The following is a 19,442-nucleotide window of genomic DNA, read 5'->3' on the forward strand; positions in this document are numbered from 1 at the left end:
CCAGCCGTGTTAGAAGGTGCAGGTGCTTGGCTGGGGGCTGGGTTGTGGGGAGGAGCAAATATTTCCCCCCCATATCATGTGTGTGTTTCTTATCCTTGATTTATTTTTACTTTATACAGTTACCAAGTAAGCCTGAAGAGGCTGGGGGTGAGGAGTCGGGGGAGGGAGATGAACGGTCATTCCATAGGACCCTGAGTAATCAGGGTGAAACCTATGGATTTTGTAGATACAAGTGGAACTTTTCTAAGAGTCTTCCATCTTGAATTTGAGCATTTTCCTAGCTGTGTGTGGTTTTCTACTAGGGCTCGCTTGCCGAAGGTTTTTGAACCCAGTCAATAGCTGATGTATAGGAAGAAATGAATATTTATTATGAAAAACAAAAACAACAGTAAAAAAGAAATACGGTGTCCCTCAACAGGCTTGATGTTAGCTGAAGGACTATAAATGTGCCTTACTTTCCCTTGAGGAGTTTTTCCAGTACGTTGGGGGCTGTAGCATCGATCTCCGACTATGAAAGTTATTTTTCTTTGCATCTGAAATGCAATTGTTTCCCTTCCCAACTCATCCCAAATATATCCCAGACTCCCTTAAATACATTCTGAATACATGCTCTTTTTACATTACTAGAGCTGTTTTTCCCTGTTGTTTGAATGTACCTCTTTAAAAATGTACGGGTGGGTTTGGATACTCCTTTGGTTTCCAAAGCATAACGTCTCCTGCCTTTGCCGAGGCGGCTCTAAACCTGAGCTCATTGCATTTCCTTTTGGAAGAGGCTCAGTTTTCTGCATCTTGGTTCTGAAACTACTTTGAACTTGAGAGAGAGAGGGAAAAAATGGTTTCTTAAAAAAAAAAACTACAATCCTTTTATGTTACCTATGGTTGAGTTAGAGCTAAAGTGATTGGTTTTATAAACTGTGGGGCTTTTTGCATTCAAAATATCTGAGATTTTTCGCTTCATTTGAAAGCTGCACCAGAGTGGATGTGCAGTCAGCTCTGAGCGGTGGTAGAGGAAGCTGCCAATTTTAGCAGTGACATGAAGGGGTAAATTTCCAATATTGTACTTGGGGATTTACCTGTTGGATTCTATTTCATCCTAATCCTTCTCTCATAGTGCTGAAAATTGACTCCTGAAGCTTGGCTTCTAATGTATTCAGTGTTTTTTTTAAGCACAAATGGAACTAAAAAGGGTGGGAAAGATAGGAAAATTCTGCTTTCTGGGTTGTTTTGGGGGTGGAGATCAAGAGAAGCCAATTCACCCCTTGGGTTGAGGCCTCTGGGCTGGCGTTACCAGGTTAATCGAACCTTCAGTCCCTTTCTCTAGGAGCCACGGAGATGCTGATCTGAGTGCTTTGGACAGCTTTGGCCGCTCAGTTCTGCAGAAGAGATAAAAGCCTTTTGCAAAGATTTTTAGTTATATGGTGCCACCAGAAGATGGGTCATTGGCGGAAAGCCAAGATGGGAAAACTTGGCTTTAGGGGGTAATGGGTTAATGGGAAAGTAAAGTTAATGATTTTTCTGTTTCTTGATTACTTGTTAATGAGTTTGAATAGTTAATATGGTTGTTGTGCCCTGCTTTAAGAAAACTTTGATCCTGAACCTGAAAGAAAATACTTTGAGCTTGGTGGTTCACTAACAAAACAGTTCTCTTTACAGAAGGTTCTTCTAAATAAAGAACTCCTGTAATTTAATCAATGTTATGATTTAACTTCCAAGAAAATTTTAGGTGCAACTTTTAAATAATACGTTGCATAAAGTAGGATATGATATTGCATCATGGCTTATTGCCTGGATTGAAAAAAACTTTTGCAAATGTTCCTTAAAGTTGGACAACTTTAATTAGTTCAAAAGTTGATTAAACACAGTTGTATTATTATAGAATGACACTATAGTTTAAAATGACATAGTATAATATAATGACATTACAGTCTAATTCTTACATCTCCTTTAAGATTTCTCACTCTTAAGTAACAAATCTTCTGCTACCAGTTGATATCCTCAACAGAGTATATTTGTAATACATTTGCATTGCATTTTTTGTTTTGGCAATTAATTAGAATAAGAAGTGCACAATGAGATGTTTATGGATCATCAGCCTATAAAATGGGCCTTGATAGCCTGTGTTTATCCTGCTGCTACAAATTAATTTTTGATATGGGTGGGAAGATATGCGTTTTCATATTTTTAAATACCTACACAATTTGTTTGAGTCATTGGCTTGCTTCTAAATAGATAGGAACCCGTAGTGGCGGTTAATCCTGAGTTGTAGGCATTTCCTGAGTCATTCTTTTTGAGCTTGGTGTGAGATGTGAGTGTTTTGAATGAACCCTTGAATCTTTTTTACATAAACAGAAAGCAGGTGAAAGCAAGTGGGAAGTGACTGCATTGTGGCAGGGAAGAATGAAACAGAAATGAAATATATATTATAAGGAGTGGAAAATTTGCATCCTACCTGTAGGACAATAGCACACACACGTGCACACCGAGGGAACATCAGTGAAAAAAATTGCTGTTAGTTGACTATGCCTTGGGCATCTTTAAATCTTATCATGCTCTTAGTTTCAAACTCTGAACAAATTAGCTGATGAACTTGACGTTCAAGAATTTCCTTTGATTCAAACAGTTGGCTTAATCTCCAAGTGAAATACAAAGACGAATTTCAGGTATTTTGCTCTCTTAAATAACTAAGCTTGTATATCTACTTCTTAATTAGCTGTTGATTAAAAAACAAAGGAAAAGCAAAACTAACAGAAAAAAAACCCTAAACTGAACAAAATATCCATGAGCGTATTCAGTTCTTTAGAAGTTATTAAATCAACTATTTGTTTCCAACATGTAGAGAGTTCTGTTTGCAAGTTGAAAGTGGATTCAACACTTACTGCATCTAAATATTTCATTCATTCACTTAAATTGCTTACTATATTCCAGATTTGTAAATGAGTTAATTGAGGCTATTTATGAGGCCAAACAGATAGCTTCAACTATTGAGAATGGGGGTTCCACTCACTCACTCCTTGGAAATCCATGGCTGTGCTGAACTCTTTCTTAGTTGAAAGCTTCCCCTTCCACAATGAAACAGAAATTTGCTTCCAGATACCACCTGAAAATTTTTTGCTTAATAACTTAACTTTTTACCCCAGGAGTTGTGAATTTTCAGGCACATCATGGATGCTATGGATCATTCAGGTTCTTCCAGGAGGAGCTCTGTTTGTTGTTGACCTTCCAGACAAAGATGATTCTGGTGATCAGAGGCCCTTACATGTAGTTCACCAACTGGACATTATGAGTCCAATGAAAAGATAATAAAAATAGTTTGATTTTAATTCTCTAGGCACGTGTCACTGGTTCCTAGCAAATGATAAGGAATAAACAGAAGGAGAAACATTCTTTATTTTAATGTTTCTCTTTTCTTAAAAATAAAAAAAGGAAAGTGATTGAAGATTGCTTAGTTATCCTGGTGCGCCTGACTCACTTTCCCTCCTTATAGTTCCAGTGAACATCAGCTTCATGCCCTCCGTAAAATACTAGCCGATGAGAACACACGCAAGAAAACTATTCACTTGTACTAGACAAGTTCCATCAGAACTGTATTTTTCAGGGTGTAGGTCTTCCTTCTGAAAGTTTCTTATTGCTTGTTCTTTTGTGAGATGGAAAGAGCAGGCTGTTTCTCCATCCACCTTTTCCTCTAGAGCAGTTTCTTACCAGACACTGTTGACAGTCTCTGGAGTGGATGATTTCTTGTCCTGGGATGCTCTCCTGTGCATTGTAGGATGTGTGGCAGCATCTCTGGCCTCTAGCCAACTAGCAGCACCCAAATTGGGACAGTCAAAAATGTCCTCAGACATTGCCAAGTGTTCCCTGGGGTGCAAAACGTCTCTGGTTGAGAAGAGGTGATTTTCAGTCTAGCTGCCTATTAAAATCAATCTTGAGGTATACCGAGGCCTGGGTAAGATAATGCGTGTATGGAAAAACTCAGCAAGATTTCTCTGAAGCAAGTGTACTACGGCATGAATAACTGCTCTCAAAAAGTCAGAACATCATTTATGGGTGAATTTATCATAGAAGTTAAATGTCTCATGGGGAAAAAAAATCAAGTGTTACAGCTATGGAATACACAGAACTGATTTTAATTGAGGTTTTCTGAGTATATATTTCTATTGTATGAACTGACACTTATGGTTAAAAAAAGCTAATGATTTTTGTTCTTTAAGCTTCAATATGGTCATTTGGTAGCCTTATGAATATTTTGATGGGACGCTGATTTAAGAAACTTTGAAAAATTGAACTGATTATTGAACCATACTGTGTGTGCAAAATATACTGCATTTATCATAAGAGTACATTTTGATTTAATGGCACTGAAAGTTTAATATTGGGAATATAGTTGATTTAAGAAAATTGCAAAATATAAGAAGTGAACCATTATTGGAAAACTTAGATGGCTTAGAAAAATATTTTCTAGTAGTACATAAGATTATCAGCTGCCCTGGAAAGAATAGCAGTTTATACCCCCTTTAAATCTAGGGAATCGTTTTCATCTTCCAAGGAGATTATCAGTCATCTATCTGTCTTATGCATGTACACATATGTGTATGTTTTAAAATAATTTTAATATTATATATGAACAATGCCAAATATTCAGCTTCTTGATTCTATTTAGTTACACAAATGCTCAAATGCATCCAGCATCCAGTCATGTAAGTCGGTTGCTTCCATGAAGTAAATAAAAAATTCCTTTCAACTGATTTTGGTGGTGTCTTTTAGACCCAAATGAATTCAATTAAATGGTTGTATTTTCTGACTCACTGCAACATTTCAGAAGATATAATAGGAAAAATATCATTGCAGTAGTGATACATTTATCTATTCAGCTGAAATAATGTAGAACAAAGTGTGGGGAAGTGAAAAGCTATGGCAATCGCAATAAGCAGACAGGCCTGGGCTGGTCCACATAGCCCAGAAGGTGGAGTTGAGTCATCTCCAGTCAAGCCCAGTTGAGCTCAGCCATCTTCTCAGCTGGCAGATGTCAGAGAGCCTTGCTGAGACCAGCTGAACCGCCCAGCCAAGTCTCACTAGGTCAAGCAACCCCCAGGCTCATGAGCGAAATAAATACTTATTGCAAAAATGAGAAAACAAAACAATCTTGGTGAGTTATTCGGGTTCATCAAGTAACAACTGTTCACAAATGTCAAATGGCTTTTGCCCGAAGATTATGCATTAACTATAAGAATGATGGATTATTCTGGAGACATTGGTGTAGGAATCTTAGTCAAACTCTGCTGGTCAGAAATGAGAGTGGGAGCCAAACTTTGCCAAAGCTTTAAGAAAATAACAATGATAATGTTTTCCTTGTGTGGCATCATTGAGTCAGTGTATGCTTGATAGGAGTAGGTGACTGAAGTTTATGACCTTAGGTTGTAAAATTTCTCAAATTTTAGCCACTTCTGATGCTTAGAGTACTTATAGGTAACTCTGAGTCCCTGTACTAAATGGCCCCACATGGCTGCCAGCCCTTCCCCACCCCTACTTACGTTTTTAGAAAATAGATTTTTAATCACTTACAGTACCAGCAGGCTGACAGTTTCTCCTTGCTGCCCTCAGCAGGCCTGCATTTAGCTAGGTTTTTTATTGCTCTTTCTAAATTCTTCTGTTTCTAATGGCCTGTCACAGCTTAGGAAAGTGGAATAACCACGCTCATTAGCATTGTGTTTACAAGAAGAGCAAATAGCCTTGAAGTGTCCTTTGAGTAAAGTGCGTGGTGTTAATATGTCATCCATCTATAACTGTTTTGGCTTTTTAAGGTTTGTTTTTGCTTACTTTCTGGGTCTTGACTATACTTCAGATAATTGAAGTGTTACTGTAATGTTATACGAACTCAGAAATGTTTTCTTCTTGGGTACTTTGACATAACCAACTTACTCTTAATAGTATTTTAATACACGGTATTTATGGTGAGCATTGTGCACATTTGAAAAAAATTATTTATTTTGAATTTGATTCTGGGAAATATTAAGAAAAGTTTTGTGTTCTGAAATTGGCTGATTTTCGAGAGTGCTAGGAAATTTGGATTCAATATCAAGAAAAGACCATGGCGCACTTGAGAATGCAGACATGAAATCACAGCTGTAATTTATAAGAGTCTCTAATCTGCAAAAGAGAGAGGTTCAAGTTACTGCTGCTCCTGACATAAATTGCCTCCTCTTTAGAGTGCCATTCAATTGATTCTAATAGAAATAGAGGCTGCTTTCTCTGAGACAGAGGATCCTCAAGCAGCAGAGAGGTAGAAGAGGTGTTTAGAAGAGGGAAAATGGCAGAGGAATAGCAGGTTGCTTTATCGTCTCTATAAAGGCAAATCTGGTTTGTCCTTCCTGAGATAAAAGAAAAGAACTGGGTTATTCACACACGGTTGGATCAGTTACGGTTTTTACTCAACAAAGAATTATGTGTATTATTGAGTTTCTGTGCTTGAATCTTGATGGGAAGTATAGTACAAGGAGTCTTCGTACTTGGTCCTAACTCTCCATTGAAACCAGGTACATGTTCAATTACCAAGTACATGAAAATTTCAAGAATAATGTTTATTTGTTTTTAGAGTTTTTTTTTTTTTTTGGTGGGTTTTTTCCCCCTTCGGATCCTTAATTAATTAGGGCCTCTTTAGACTTTTCTATGAGACAATATGTGTTAGGACAAAGGTTGGATTTACTCAGAGATTATATTTCAATTATTTACTCTCTCCACAAATATCTATATATACATTGCATTTAATGCCTTGCATTTTGCAGAACATTAAATGCACTGAATTTGCAGATTTTGGTTGACATTTTTATTCATGCCTCTTTCACCTACATTTTCAGCTACTAAAGGACAAGGTATCCTTATAAAGATTTATATTCTAAATCTTACAAACAAAATATTTATAGCACCTTGTTTTGCCTGTTGGCTGAGGGATGGAGGTTGTGTTAACTTCTCATTACCAGGGATGTGAAGTTCCTCTCTGATGCCCCCTGAGTGAGTTAGCTTTTTCAGTCAGATGTATTCATCATTGGGTTAAACTCAGAATTTTGTCTTCTGGCCTTGGTTATGAGGGAAGCCAAAAGTTTTTCTCATTTCCCCTAGTTATTGAGGAGCCTTTTGGTCTTAGGAGAAATCCCTAATTGAGGTTATGTGTGGCTACAACTTCATGAGTGTCCATAATTACTAGTTTGTCCAAAAATGATGAGCATGAATTGTGCTTTGGGGCACGTTTTCTTATCAGGAGAAAAAGAAAGCCAATTAATGGTGAATATGTATATGCATATAAATATGCATATGTACATGTATATATAGTAATTTTGTTATTAATGTAATTAATTGAGCATGGATGTCTGTTTTAATGCCAAAGAATAGAAAGTCATTTATTAGTTCAGGAAGTCACAGAATCATAGAATTTAGAGCTGTGAGGTACTCCAGGCTTCATCCAGTTTAACCTTCCTGTTTTCTACGTGAGAAACTTGACTTCCAGAATTCAGTGAATTGCCCAAGGTCAATTGCCGGTTGGCAGAAGAAGCAGGACTAGAGTTAAGCTGACTTCCAAGGCACAGAGATTGGGGCAGTGCTAATAGTAAAGAATCTAAGTAGGGAGCTACTCTGCGCAGTTAGAAACCCCAGAAAACCTGAGACGTGGAGAGATGAGAGTGAGAGCAGGGTCAAGGTGAGTAGACTCTGGTTGAGAGAAGTCCCGAGCTCCAATCTGTTGGCTGAGAACCTCTGATTGAGCCCGAGGGGTACACAGCTCTCAGCCGATGGACAACTGCAGACCTGTACTCTTTGTGGAAGGAGCAGTCCCTGTACTCCTAGCCCAGAAACTCCAACAACCTTACTACCTCTTTTTTTTTCCTGTCTGGACTCTCCCCAGAGCCATATTCCTTCTAGATAAGAATTCTTGAGGAGATGGACTGACCTTAGTCCTGTCCTCCCACATCCACTTCAGTTCACAGGGCATATGCTGCATGTCTGGAGAAGTGTCAGCTTCTGGACTGCACGAAGCAGAAGGGGACCAGACCAGGGGCAAAGGGATCGGCCAGATGGCAATACCAACTGCTCTCAAGGAGATGCATTTTTTAATAACTCAGCTCAGCGCAAACAAAACTAATTAAGCCAGTTACTCTGATTTATGCTCCTATAGGCAGAAGTAAACTACACTTACGTTACACTTTTGATGGCATTTAAAAGGTCAGAATATCTGAGTCGCAGATTTTTGTTCACAGCAGCCTGGTCTGTTGAACCACTCTTGAGCATTCGAATTAACCATGCTCATTAATTCAGGGTCTCTTCTGTCTCCCTGGACAGCGAGGGCCAATTCACCCAACTACTCAAACTGAAAAATAAGACCATGAAAAGCAGATCATTAGTCATATTTTGCAGATGATGGATTAGACAGGACGAACAGAAAAGTGGGGCAGGAATCAACCTGCAGTTATGAAGAGAGAATGAAAATAGACGTCCTTCTCGGACAAAGGCAGTTGAGAGATGCGGTTTTTGAGGGGGGACACTTTGAAGAATTTCAAAGGATCCGTCTGTCTGGCAGCGAACATTGTTAATGGGCTGCTACCTCATCTTGATTGGCAGGGAAGGCCTCTTCATGGTTAGAGAACCAGCCAGAACTTCTCTGGTTAGAGGGCCAGGCAGACTGGGGTGGTGGAGCAGGTGAATTTAGCTGCTTATTTTACATATGAGGCCATTTTGGAAGCGAGTAATTTATAATTATGATCAATTAGAGGGCTAAAAATAAACATTATGCAGGTGATTGGCCATGAAGAGCTCCCCCAGTATAGTGACTTTCATGAGACATGATTTGGAATCAAGCTTTTCAAAATCTGTGGAAGAGAAGATATGAAAATTGCTTATCTTTACATTATTCCTTTAGCAGTAAATATGGGGATTAATTATTCCATCTTTCTTACCCTCAAACTATGTGCCACATGATTTTCACCTTTAATTTCTTTGACTTTTTCCTGTTAAAATTTCAAAATTGCCGATGCTGGGGTTTATTGCCTAGCACGTTGATTCATCTTCGATGGAGACATTATTATTTTTAAGAATTTATACAGTCATATATAAGTGCTTATCTGAAGAAGATTACTTGGTTGATAGTGTTACACCTATGCTGTCTAAAAGCGTATCTAAATTATTTTTGCATTTAAGGGTATCTGTGGAATTTCACTCACATGTTAAAGTAATATATAGATACCCAGATTGTCCATGATGGAAATTTAAATTAATTTAGACATTTAAGCTTTATTTACAGCTTTAAAACAATGGGAAACAATTTTATGAATTTCCTTCAACCAAATTCTATTTTAATTGTGTATAAAATGACATTTACTAAAAAATATTTTAAACGTTAAAAATTAATTTATTTAAATCCCTCATGAAGTTTAAGAAAATACCTTATTGCACTAACTTCACAAGGGGCATCATGGCACATTTATTATTGGCTTTGCCACTTACATGCTTTGTGACCTTAGCACACCATCGACCACTCTGGATAAACTAATTTATCTATCATGGCTTGGGGTGGACATTTTCTAAGTGAATAGTCCCAGAATTTGAATTTTGTAGATAAGTAAGACATTAGAATAAACCTAGAATTGCTAAAATCATCCTTTTCTAGCACCATCTCATGCAAGAAGGTCATTTGAACATTTAAAAACAGAAACTAAACATGTTTATACGAAGGGACAACCTCTGCCCTCCGCCCCCAAACAACAACAACACAACAGCAGCTGGCAACGTTGTACTGATATATATTAACAATTTTTGGAATAATGGCAGCATGTAGTTCTTGGCTCAGATTCAACTATGTAACACAAAGACATTTCTAGTGTCTAACATGATATAGGACTATATTTTTATCCCAGCCATTGTGGAAAATCTGGTTTCACCCAGGTTTGTATGTTGAGGAACATAGAAGCCACAGTGTTAACTCAGTTTCTCATAGGCCACAGTCTGCAGAGTCTGAGTGAAACGTTGGGCAGAAACACAATCCATAGACCCCTTGTGCTTCTTGCTCCTCCTCTCACTAGGACAAGAAGAAAGGAGATTCATCAGTCTGGGGGTCTGGTCAACCCAACTGGGGGCCCCTCTCTCTGCCTGCCACCCTGCTCAACTTCCTCTGAAGGTTGGCAGCTGGGCCTGTACTTTTGACATGGAGCAATGGGGATGCTATTTCAGAGGAATTCTCTGAGCAGGTGTGAGGTTCAGCAGGCATGGCATGACCTCAGAACCATGGCTGTAAACTCTCTTTGCAACATCTAATGATGTTGAACATCATTTCATGTGTGCTTGGGCTATTTGTGTATCTTCTTTGGAAAAATGTCTATTTCGGTCTTTTGCCCATTTTTAAAATCAGGTAATTTGTATTTTTTTGTTGTTGTTGAGTTGAAGGATTTCTTTATATATTCTGGTTATACAACCCTTATGAGATATGTAGTTTCCAAACATTTTCTCCCATTGTGTAGGTAGTCATTTTACTTTCATGATAGTCTTTTGAAGCATAACAATTTTTAATTTCGGTGAGGTCCCATTTATCCATTTCTTTCTTTTGTTGCTTGTGCTTTGGGTATAAAGTCTAAGAAACATTGCTTAACACAAGGTGCTTCCTTCTAGGAGTTTTATAGTTCTGGCTGTTATATTTAGGTCTTTGATTCATTTGAGTAATTTTTTGTATATGATGTGTATATGATTCTTTTGTAAGTGGAGAATCTGTTTTCCCAGAACCATTTTTTGAAGAAACTGGTCTTCCCAATTGCGTGGTCCTGGCCCCCTGTCTTTGTACCGGTACCTTGCTGATTTGATTACTTTAGCTTTGTATGAAGTTTTAAGATGGGTAGGTATGAAACCTCCAACTTTGTCCTTCTTTTCCAATATGTCTTTGGTTATTTGGGACCCCTTACCCTTCCATATAAATTTGATGATTGGGTTTTCATTTCTGTCAAGAAGGCTGTTGGAATTTTTATTGGGATTATGATGAATCTCTAAATCACTTTGGGTACCATTGACATCTTAATATTTGGTCTCCCAATCGATGAGCACATAATGTCCTTCTGTTTATTTAGGCATTCTTTGATTTCTTTTGGCAATGTTTTGCAGTTTTCTTTGTATATCCTTTACATCCTTGGTTAGATTTATTCCTAGATATTTGATTCTTTTATTTGACCTTGTAACTGGAATTGTTTCAAATCAAGAAACAATTTTCTTCTGATTGTTCACTACTAGTATTTAGAAACATTGGTGATTTTTACCTGTTGATCTTGTACCCTGCCACTTTGCTAAATTGATTTATTAATACTTGGGGCTTTGTTCTGGATTTTTGAGGACTTTCGGCATATAGGATCATGTCATTTGCAAAAAAGGGAATTTTTGCTTCTTCCTTTCCAATTTGGATGCTTTTTATTTATTTTTCTTGCCTAATTGCTCTGAATAGAACTTCTAGTACAAGGTTGAATAACATTGGTGACAATGGGCATTTTTGTCTTGTTCCTGATCTTAGAAGGAAAGCTTTCAGTCTTTTAAGCATGATGTTAGCTGTGGGTTTTTCATATATGCCCTTTATTATGTTGAAGTTTCCTTTTGTTCCTAATATTCTAAGTGTTCTTATCAAGAAAGGAAGCTGGATTTTGTCAAATGCCATTTCTGCATCAATTGAGATGATCGTGCGTTTTCTTTTTCCTTCTTTCTGTAATGTGGTGTATTGCATTAACTGATTTTCTTATGTTGAACCATCCTTACACACCTGGGATAAATTCCACTTGATCATGGTGTATAATTTTTTAATGTGGTTTGGATATGATTTGCTAATATTTTGTTGAGGATTTTTGCATCTATATGCATAAGATATATTGGTTGCTAATTTTGTATTCTTGTGTTGTATTATCTGGCTTCAGGATGACTGGGATCTTGGTATCAAAGAATGAATTAGGGAGTGTTCCTTCATCTTCAGTTTTTTGGGAAGAGTTTGTACAGGATTGGTGTTAGTTCCTCTTGGAAAGTTTGGTAAAATTCCCCTGTGCAGTCATCCCATCCTGAGCTTTTCTTCGATGGGAAGGTTTTTATGACTGAGCCAATCTCTTTACTAGTTATTGGTTTATTGAGATCTTCTATTCTTTATTATTTCCTTCCTCTGCTTACTTTGGCTTTAATTTGCTCTTTTTCTAGATCCTCCATCTGTGAGGTTAGGTCTGTTGTTTGAGATCTTTTTTTCCATATTTATGTAAGCATTTAGAGCTATAAATTTATCTCTGAGCACTGCCTTTGCTTTGCTGCTTTCCATAAGTTTTCTTATGTTGTGGGGGTTCTCATTTTTTATTTATCTCAAGTCATATTAATTTCCCTTTTAATTTCTTCTTTGACCTATTGGCTGCTTAAGAGTGCATTGTTTAATTTCCATACGTTGGTGAAATTTCTAATTCTCCCTCTGATACTGATTTCTAGCTTCATTGCGTTAGGTCAGAGAATGTATCATTTTAATACTTTTGTATTTACTGAAACTTCTGTTGTGACCTAAAATATGGTTTGCCCTGGATAATGATCCCTGTGCACCAGAGAAGAATGTGTATTCTGCTACTATTGGATGACATGTTCTATATATGTCTGTTATTTTTGGTTGGTTTAGAATGTAGATCAAGTCTATTTTCTTATTAGTTTTCTGTGTAAGATGTTCTATCCATTATTGAAAGTGCCGTATTGAAGTCTTCTATTCTAATGTAAAACCGTCAATTTTCCCCTTCAAATCTGTAAATATTTTCTTCATATATTTGGGGCTTTGCTGTTAGGTGCATATGTATTTATAATTGTTATTTCTTCTTGTTGAATTGATCCCCATATGAGTATATAATCACCTTTTTTGCCCCCCAAACAGTTTTTGACCTACAGTAGATTTTATCTGTTATTTGTGTACTTATGGTAGCTCTTTTTTGGTTATTATTTTCATGATATGTTCTTTCCTATCATTTCACTTTCAGCTCCCTTATCTTTGAAGTAAGGTGAGTCTTTTAGAAACAGTTTATCCTTGGGCCATGCTTTATTATCCTCTTGGCAAAGGTTTTAACCATTTATATTTAAAATAACTATTTATAATGTAGGACTTTCCACTGCCATTTTGCTATTTTGTCTTTGTAAGTCATAATGTTTTTGGCCACCACTTCTTCCTTTAATACCTACTTTAATATTTATTTGTTTCTTTGTAGTGAACCATTTTGCGCCCCTTCTCATTTCTTTCTTTGTTTTTTCACTTCTTTTTGTATATATTTCCCATCTATTTTATTTATGGTTACCATGGGACTAAAATTTAACATCCTAAATCTATATCAAATCATATTTGATTTGATACCAACTTAGTATCAAAGTAGGATACATATACACTGTCTGACTCACCACCTTTGGGTTGTACTTGTTACAAATTTTATCTTTATACATTGTATGCCTCAAATCATGGATTTATCATTATGTTTTATATATTTGCGCTTTTGAACCTATAAGAAGTAAAAAGGGGAGTTACATGCCAAAAAATACAATACGGTAGAACTGGCATGTAAAACTGGCATGTAAAACTGGCATTACCCACTGGTTACCTTTACTGGAGATCTTTATTTCTTTATGCCACTTTGCTCCACCGTCTGGTATCTTTTCCTTCCAGTTAAAGAATTCCCTTGAGCATTGCCAGTAGAGCAAGTCTTGTGGTTATAAAGTCCTTCAAGCTTTGTTTTTCTGGAAAGTCTTAGTCACTCTCTCATTTTTGAAAGATGGTGGCTATAAAATTCTTGGTTAGAAATTGTTTTCTTTTGTACTTTATTTTGTCCTTCTTGCCTTCTTGCCTCCCTTGTTTCTGATTAGAATTTGGCCCTTAATCTTATTAGAACTCTTTTGTACATAGCATAGTAATTTTTCTCTAGCAGTTTTTAGAACCATCGTGCCCTTGGCATGGGGCCATTTGATTACTATTTGCCTGGATGTGGGTCTCTCTTTGAGTTCATTCTGTTTGGAGTTCATTGGATTTCTTGAAAGTACATAAGCATACTCTTTGTTAAATTTGGGAAGTTTTCAACCATTATTTTTTTTAAATATTCTTTTTTTAAATTTATTTTTTTGAATATTCTTTTTGCCTTTTTCTCTCTTTATTCTACTTCTGGGACTCCCAAAATGCATAAATTGTTACTCTTGATGGTGTTCTACAAGTTTCTTAGACTCTGCTTACTTTTTTATTCTCTTTTCTTTCAGCTCTTTAACTTGTATCAGTTCAGTTATCTTGTATTCAAGATCACTTTCTTTTCTGCCAGCTGTAATCTGCTGTTGAAACAGTTTAGGGAATTTTTAATTTCAATATTATGGTCATCAACTCCAATATTTCTGTTTAGTTCCTTTTAAGAATTTTTTTCTCATTATTGAGATTCTCACATTGTTCATTCACTTTTTACTGTTATCCTTTAGATCTTTCTCTGTGTTTTCCTCTAACTCCTTGAGCACATTGAGGACTATTTTAAAAAAGTCTTTGTATAGTATATACAAAGTCTGATCTTCTTTGTTATTATTTTTCGATTTTCCTTTGGATGGTCATCATTTCTTTGTCTTATAATATTTTGTACACTGTTCATTTTAATATTTTGATGTATTAACTCTGGGATTTAGTCCTTGGGCTCTGTGTTCCTTAAGTTAGTATACAGCCAGTGTTAAGACATAGTCTTCCTTTAGGGGCCAGGAGCTAATAAAAATGTAGGAATCAAAGCAAAGATACTTCTTTTACAATCTATGAAAATTGGCTCTGCTGGTTGGTCTCTTCATTTATGTTTAGTCCTTTTAACAAGATCAGCCTGAGGTGAAAGCCAAGAATGGATTCCTCGTATTAATCTGGGTTTTCTATCAAAAGAGAACCAGCAGATGATATTTTATACACTATAGAAATTGGCTCATGTAACTGTGGGGATGGGTAATCTGCAACTGGAAATTCTGATGAAGGTTTTTGATGAATTTTGAGAAGCTAGCTAGCTAAAATAGAAAAAGAAATTCTCCCTTCTGACTGCTGAAATCATCACTTCTCCTTTTAAGGCCTTCAACTGGTTAGATGACACGTCTTTGATTTTTGAAGTTAATCTCCTCAGTTGATTGTAGATGTAATCAGCTGTAGATGTGATAAACTTACTGATGATTGAAATCCACAAAATGTCCTCAAAGTAATAATCAGACCAGTGCTTGTTTGATTGAACAACTGGACACCGTAATGTAGCCAACTAGACTCGTGAACTTAGCCATCACAGTCCTTTTTCTCTTTTCTGAGCCTGTGTCTGGTACTGGGTTTTTGCTTGCCTGTGGCCTTAGGAATTTCCATGTTTGCAGAATTTTGAATGACTCCTCTATTTAATGTGACATAGACTTTCTCCTTGTCCTGGGTACTCTCGTGTTTTGTAAAGTAGGAAATTCTTTTTCCCAGAACACTATTACTTGTCTCTTATGTGACTTTAGCTGTCTACAAGCCACCTTCCTGTGTGTGACAGTTTCTGGTACAGTGAGGTTGCTACAGACTGGCATGGACATACATGCAATCTAGTATGTGCACAAAGATTATTCTGTTCCATCTGGGGCAGGGCCAGGGAACTACAATGGGAGCATAAGCTGGTTTTATACCTTGTTGGGGAGCAGTTGGGGCAGGTGCTGGTAAGGGAGCCAAGAGCTGTGTAAGCTGTATTTTTTTTATTTGGCCCTTGCCCAGTTACTGCAGCCTTTTAAAGTGTTTTCTGGAGTACTGAAGAAAAGGGCTCTGCTAGTTGTTTGCAGGTTATTCAAAGATTATGTTGGGGAATGGCACCCTGGAGCATCTTATGCCATCATCTTAGTTGAACAGGAGAGCCCCTCACTAGATTTTAGTTGTCTTTTCCTGCAACCTTTGGGCTAGGTTCTCCTTTATTTGACACTTTAATCCTATTACTTTATAACTAGTGCTTGAACTAGTTTGGAGTAAGGTTCTTCAATGAAATTGGGAGGGTAACATTAACTGAAGGGAAGGGCAAAATCTATAGCAATTTCATTATAAACCATTGCCTTGATTAATCAAGCACTCACCTGTTCTTAATAATGTCAGGGCTAATAGAGATTTATTGCAACAAATTAAAGGCTAATCAGAGTGTGTCCTGAAAGAAACAACATTGTAACAGAAACATAAATGATAATAAGGGGAAGCATGAGCTGGGAAAAAACTCTTTGGTACGGTGGGTAGTAGGATACCAAGTTCTTCCCCTCTTCCGCTTGTTTTTTTAATAAATTTCTGTACCATTCCATGTGTAGATGGGAGCTTATTGAAAATAATAAGTACATATCGGAATACACAGGGTCATTTATTTAGCAAATATTTGTAGCGTCTTCAATGTGGGTGTAGTGTGGTGATAGGTACTATGTTGGGCGGAACAGAAGTGGGAGTTACAGGTCCTGTTCTAGTTTGCAGACTGCTAGGATGAGATACCCCAGAAACAGAATGGCTTGTAAAAACGGGAATTTTTGAAGTTGCAAGTTTACAGTTGTAAGCCTGTGAAAAATGTCCAAATTAAAGCAAGTCTATAGAAATGTCTGATCTAAGGCATCCAGGGAAAGAAACCTTGGTTCAAGAAGGCCGATGACATTCAGGCTTTCTCAACTGGAAAGGCACATGGTGAACATGGCAACATCTGCTAGCTTTCTTTCCAGACTTCTTTTCTCATGAAGCTCCCCTGGGGGCATTTTCCTTCTTCATCTCCAAGTGTCTCAGCTGCGTGGGTTCTCATGGGTCTCATGGCTCTTTCCAAAATGTTTCCACTTTTAAAGGATTCCAATAGATTAATCAAGACCTACCTGGAATGGGTGGAGTTGTATCTCCCTCTCATCAAAGGTTAATACCCACAATTGGGCATGTCACATCTCCGTGGAGATAATCTAATCAAACCTCCAAACTACAGTACTGGATAGGGATTAAAAGAAACAGCTGCCTCCACAAGATGAATCAGGATTAAAACATGGCTTTTCTAGGGCACATAATCCTTTCAAACCAGCTCAGGCCTTTAATAGAAGGATTTTATGGTCTGATATACCCAAGGGTCATGAGGTAAATAACAATGAAGTGTGTGGTTAAAAACCAAAATGTTAGAATGAGCAGTGAGTGCTTAGGTGTTCATGGGCCTGGAAAGTGGCTCGCATGTGGCTGTGCCAGCGATGGTTGCATGAAGGAGGCATGTTGTGAGGTTGCATCCTGAAGAGTGGTTGGATTCAGGTAGCCTGGCGGGAGGGAAGAGGCTCTCTGGGAGAGGGAGATGACTTAGAGCAAACTGTATTGAAGAAACAAGGAAAGGAGTGTGCGGAAGTCTCTGTCAGGTCATGGCAGATAGTTTTAGAAAGTGGGTAGAGGCCAGATTATGTAGGGTGTTAAAATCCAGCCAAGAGTGTTCCCTGTTCGCTGCACTACTTTCTCATGGAGAAGAATGAAAAATATTTTCCATTCTTTAGAGCTTGTGATTAAACCAAATGGGCCAGGAAAACTAGTTCCTTAGCAGTGTACGTGTGTGCGCGTGTGTGCTTATGTGTGTGTGTTTAATCTCTCATTGGGATTTTTAACTCAGTTTAATTCTAATAGTTTGTTCTTTTATTCCTCTTCTTCAAGGCTTCTAAACCAGGAGGTTTTATGATGATCAGTGTTTAAAGGCTTTATGTATCCAATTTTATGCCATTATTTAATAGTTTTCCATTTATTTTATTTTTCTAGCAAAGGTTATGCTGAATTATTGTTCTTCTATAGTGGGGAAGTTTTATAATAAGGGAGTCATCAGTTAAGAAAATCCATCTTCTAACTGGTACCTTCTGAGTCAGTAATGAAAATGTTATAACGTTTTGAGGAAAATTTGGCCTAGTAGCCCGGAAGGGATCTTCACTTTTACTAAGTGAAAATCAATAAAACTCATTCTATTAAAGCAAATAAAGGGAGAAGAATAATCTTGGAACATGTTAACCTTTTGTTTGGTCTAGTGCAGTAGAATTAACCTAATCTAGCTTTTAAATTTCATTCATCTTGATATTTTTCCACTTGAGTACTTTGACCTCATTTTAGCTTGCTGTTTTTCTATATTAAGTTTCAGATGGTTTTCAGATTGTGCTGCATTAAGCCATGGAGGGTGTGTGAACCTGTTTGGAGGCCACTTTCTTTGGAGGCTACCTCCTCCACCTCCATCAGACAGCCTTCAGCTCTTGACATTTTACAATCTTTTATAAATGAGCATCTACTCATTAGTCCCTCTCTTCCCACCCACCCCTGATTTTCCTTAGTATCCCACGTGAAACCTCAAAAATCTCCCCTTTGAAATCCAGATGTGAGGAAGCCAGCATTCTTCACCGTTCTCAAGGATTTCCTTGTGCATGTGGGCCTGAGGCCTGGCCCATCTCAGGCAGCTGGAAGGGAAGGGCAGGCATCTTTCAGCTGTGGTGTTGAAGCCTGGCCATTTTAAGCCATCCTGCTCTGCAGATCTGACCAGATTGGAAAATAGTGGCAGGTTTGAATTTTCTGTCTGTACATGTCCGACTCTTCTTTAATATTCAATCTCGATATGATAGTTTATATTATAGCTCACAAGTGAAGATGGCAGTGGTGCAGTGATTTCACAGAAAGTAAATAGAATGTTGATTTCTTGAATGCAGCCTATTTGAAAGTAAACATTCTTATTGGAGTCTCATGTGACATCTCTGCTCCGTAAAAGAAAATTAAAACAAGCAAACAGACAAATAAAACCCTAGTCACCTACAAAAAGGTTAATTTAGGCCTGGGTGATATTTGGGGAAAATTACAGAGATGCAAATAGGAATCTGTTCTTTTTTTTCCTTTCAGAAGAAAATGTTGAGTTGTGTACAGAACTCCCTACTGAGTAGTTTAAATGAGAATGCCCTTTTTTTGATTGCTGTTTAATGCTTTTATTTTGGGCAGAAATTTTAATCTACAATAGAGACTGCAGTGAAGTAGCTATGCTCGTTGATCTCCATTGGATATAGAAAATTGGGGGAACTTGTCATTTCTGTTTTAAAAATTGAATGCTTACGTTACTTTTAGACCCAAATGAAGCTGAATAGGTTTGCGGTTTTGTCTCTGTGGCAAGTACCAAGAAATTGTGCAAGGAAGTGTGTTCTCCATCAGACCAACCATCTGTTGAAATGGTTATCCATCCATAAATCTATATATTTATCATTTATTGAGCCATTATGACATGCCAGTCTCTGTGCTCCCTTTTATTCCACACGTGGGCTCCTGCTTTATAGGTCGTGAATCCCAGATATGCCACTGGAGCTCATAGTTGTGACTTATAAACTTATTGGCCCTGACTTCATTGCTTTGGGAGTTAAAATTTGGACTTTAATATTCCTTGGAGGTTTAGAATTAAAGCAAATCCTGGAACATTTCTGAAAAT

General features: G+C 37.4%; 1 protein-coding gene and 1 long non-coding RNA gene across 8 annotated transcripts in view; one reads left to right on the forward strand and one right to left on the reverse strand.

The window, feature by feature from the left end:
- The window catches only part of CCDC85A (coiled-coil domain containing 85A), a 627,527-nt gene that overhangs the window by 8,360 nt on the left and 599,725 nt on the right, over positions 1–19,442 (forward strand). The window lies entirely within an intron of this gene.
- Positions 1–19,442, reverse strand: part of LOC143660852 (uncharacterized) — a 45,882-nt gene that overhangs the window by 7,407 nt on the left and 19,033 nt on the right. For 2 of the 3 annotated variants that reach the window (XR_013164283.1, XR_013164284.1), the window contains exon 3: positions 8,183–8,353. This is a non-coding gene — a long non-coding RNA (uncharacterized LOC143660852). Of the gene's footprint in view, positions 1–5,923; positions 6,366–8,182; positions 8,354–19,442 lie in introns of those variants that run through there. The other variant, XR_013164282.1, reaches the window with a different exon arrangement.

The sequence above is a fragment of the Tamandua tetradactyla genome, chromosome 17 (assembly GCF_023851605.1).
Source record: "Tamandua tetradactyla isolate mTamTet1 chromosome 17, mTamTet1.pri, whole genome shotgun sequence".
Lineage (NCBI taxonomy): Eukaryota > Metazoa > Chordata > Mammalia > Pilosa > Myrmecophagidae > Tamandua > Tamandua tetradactyla.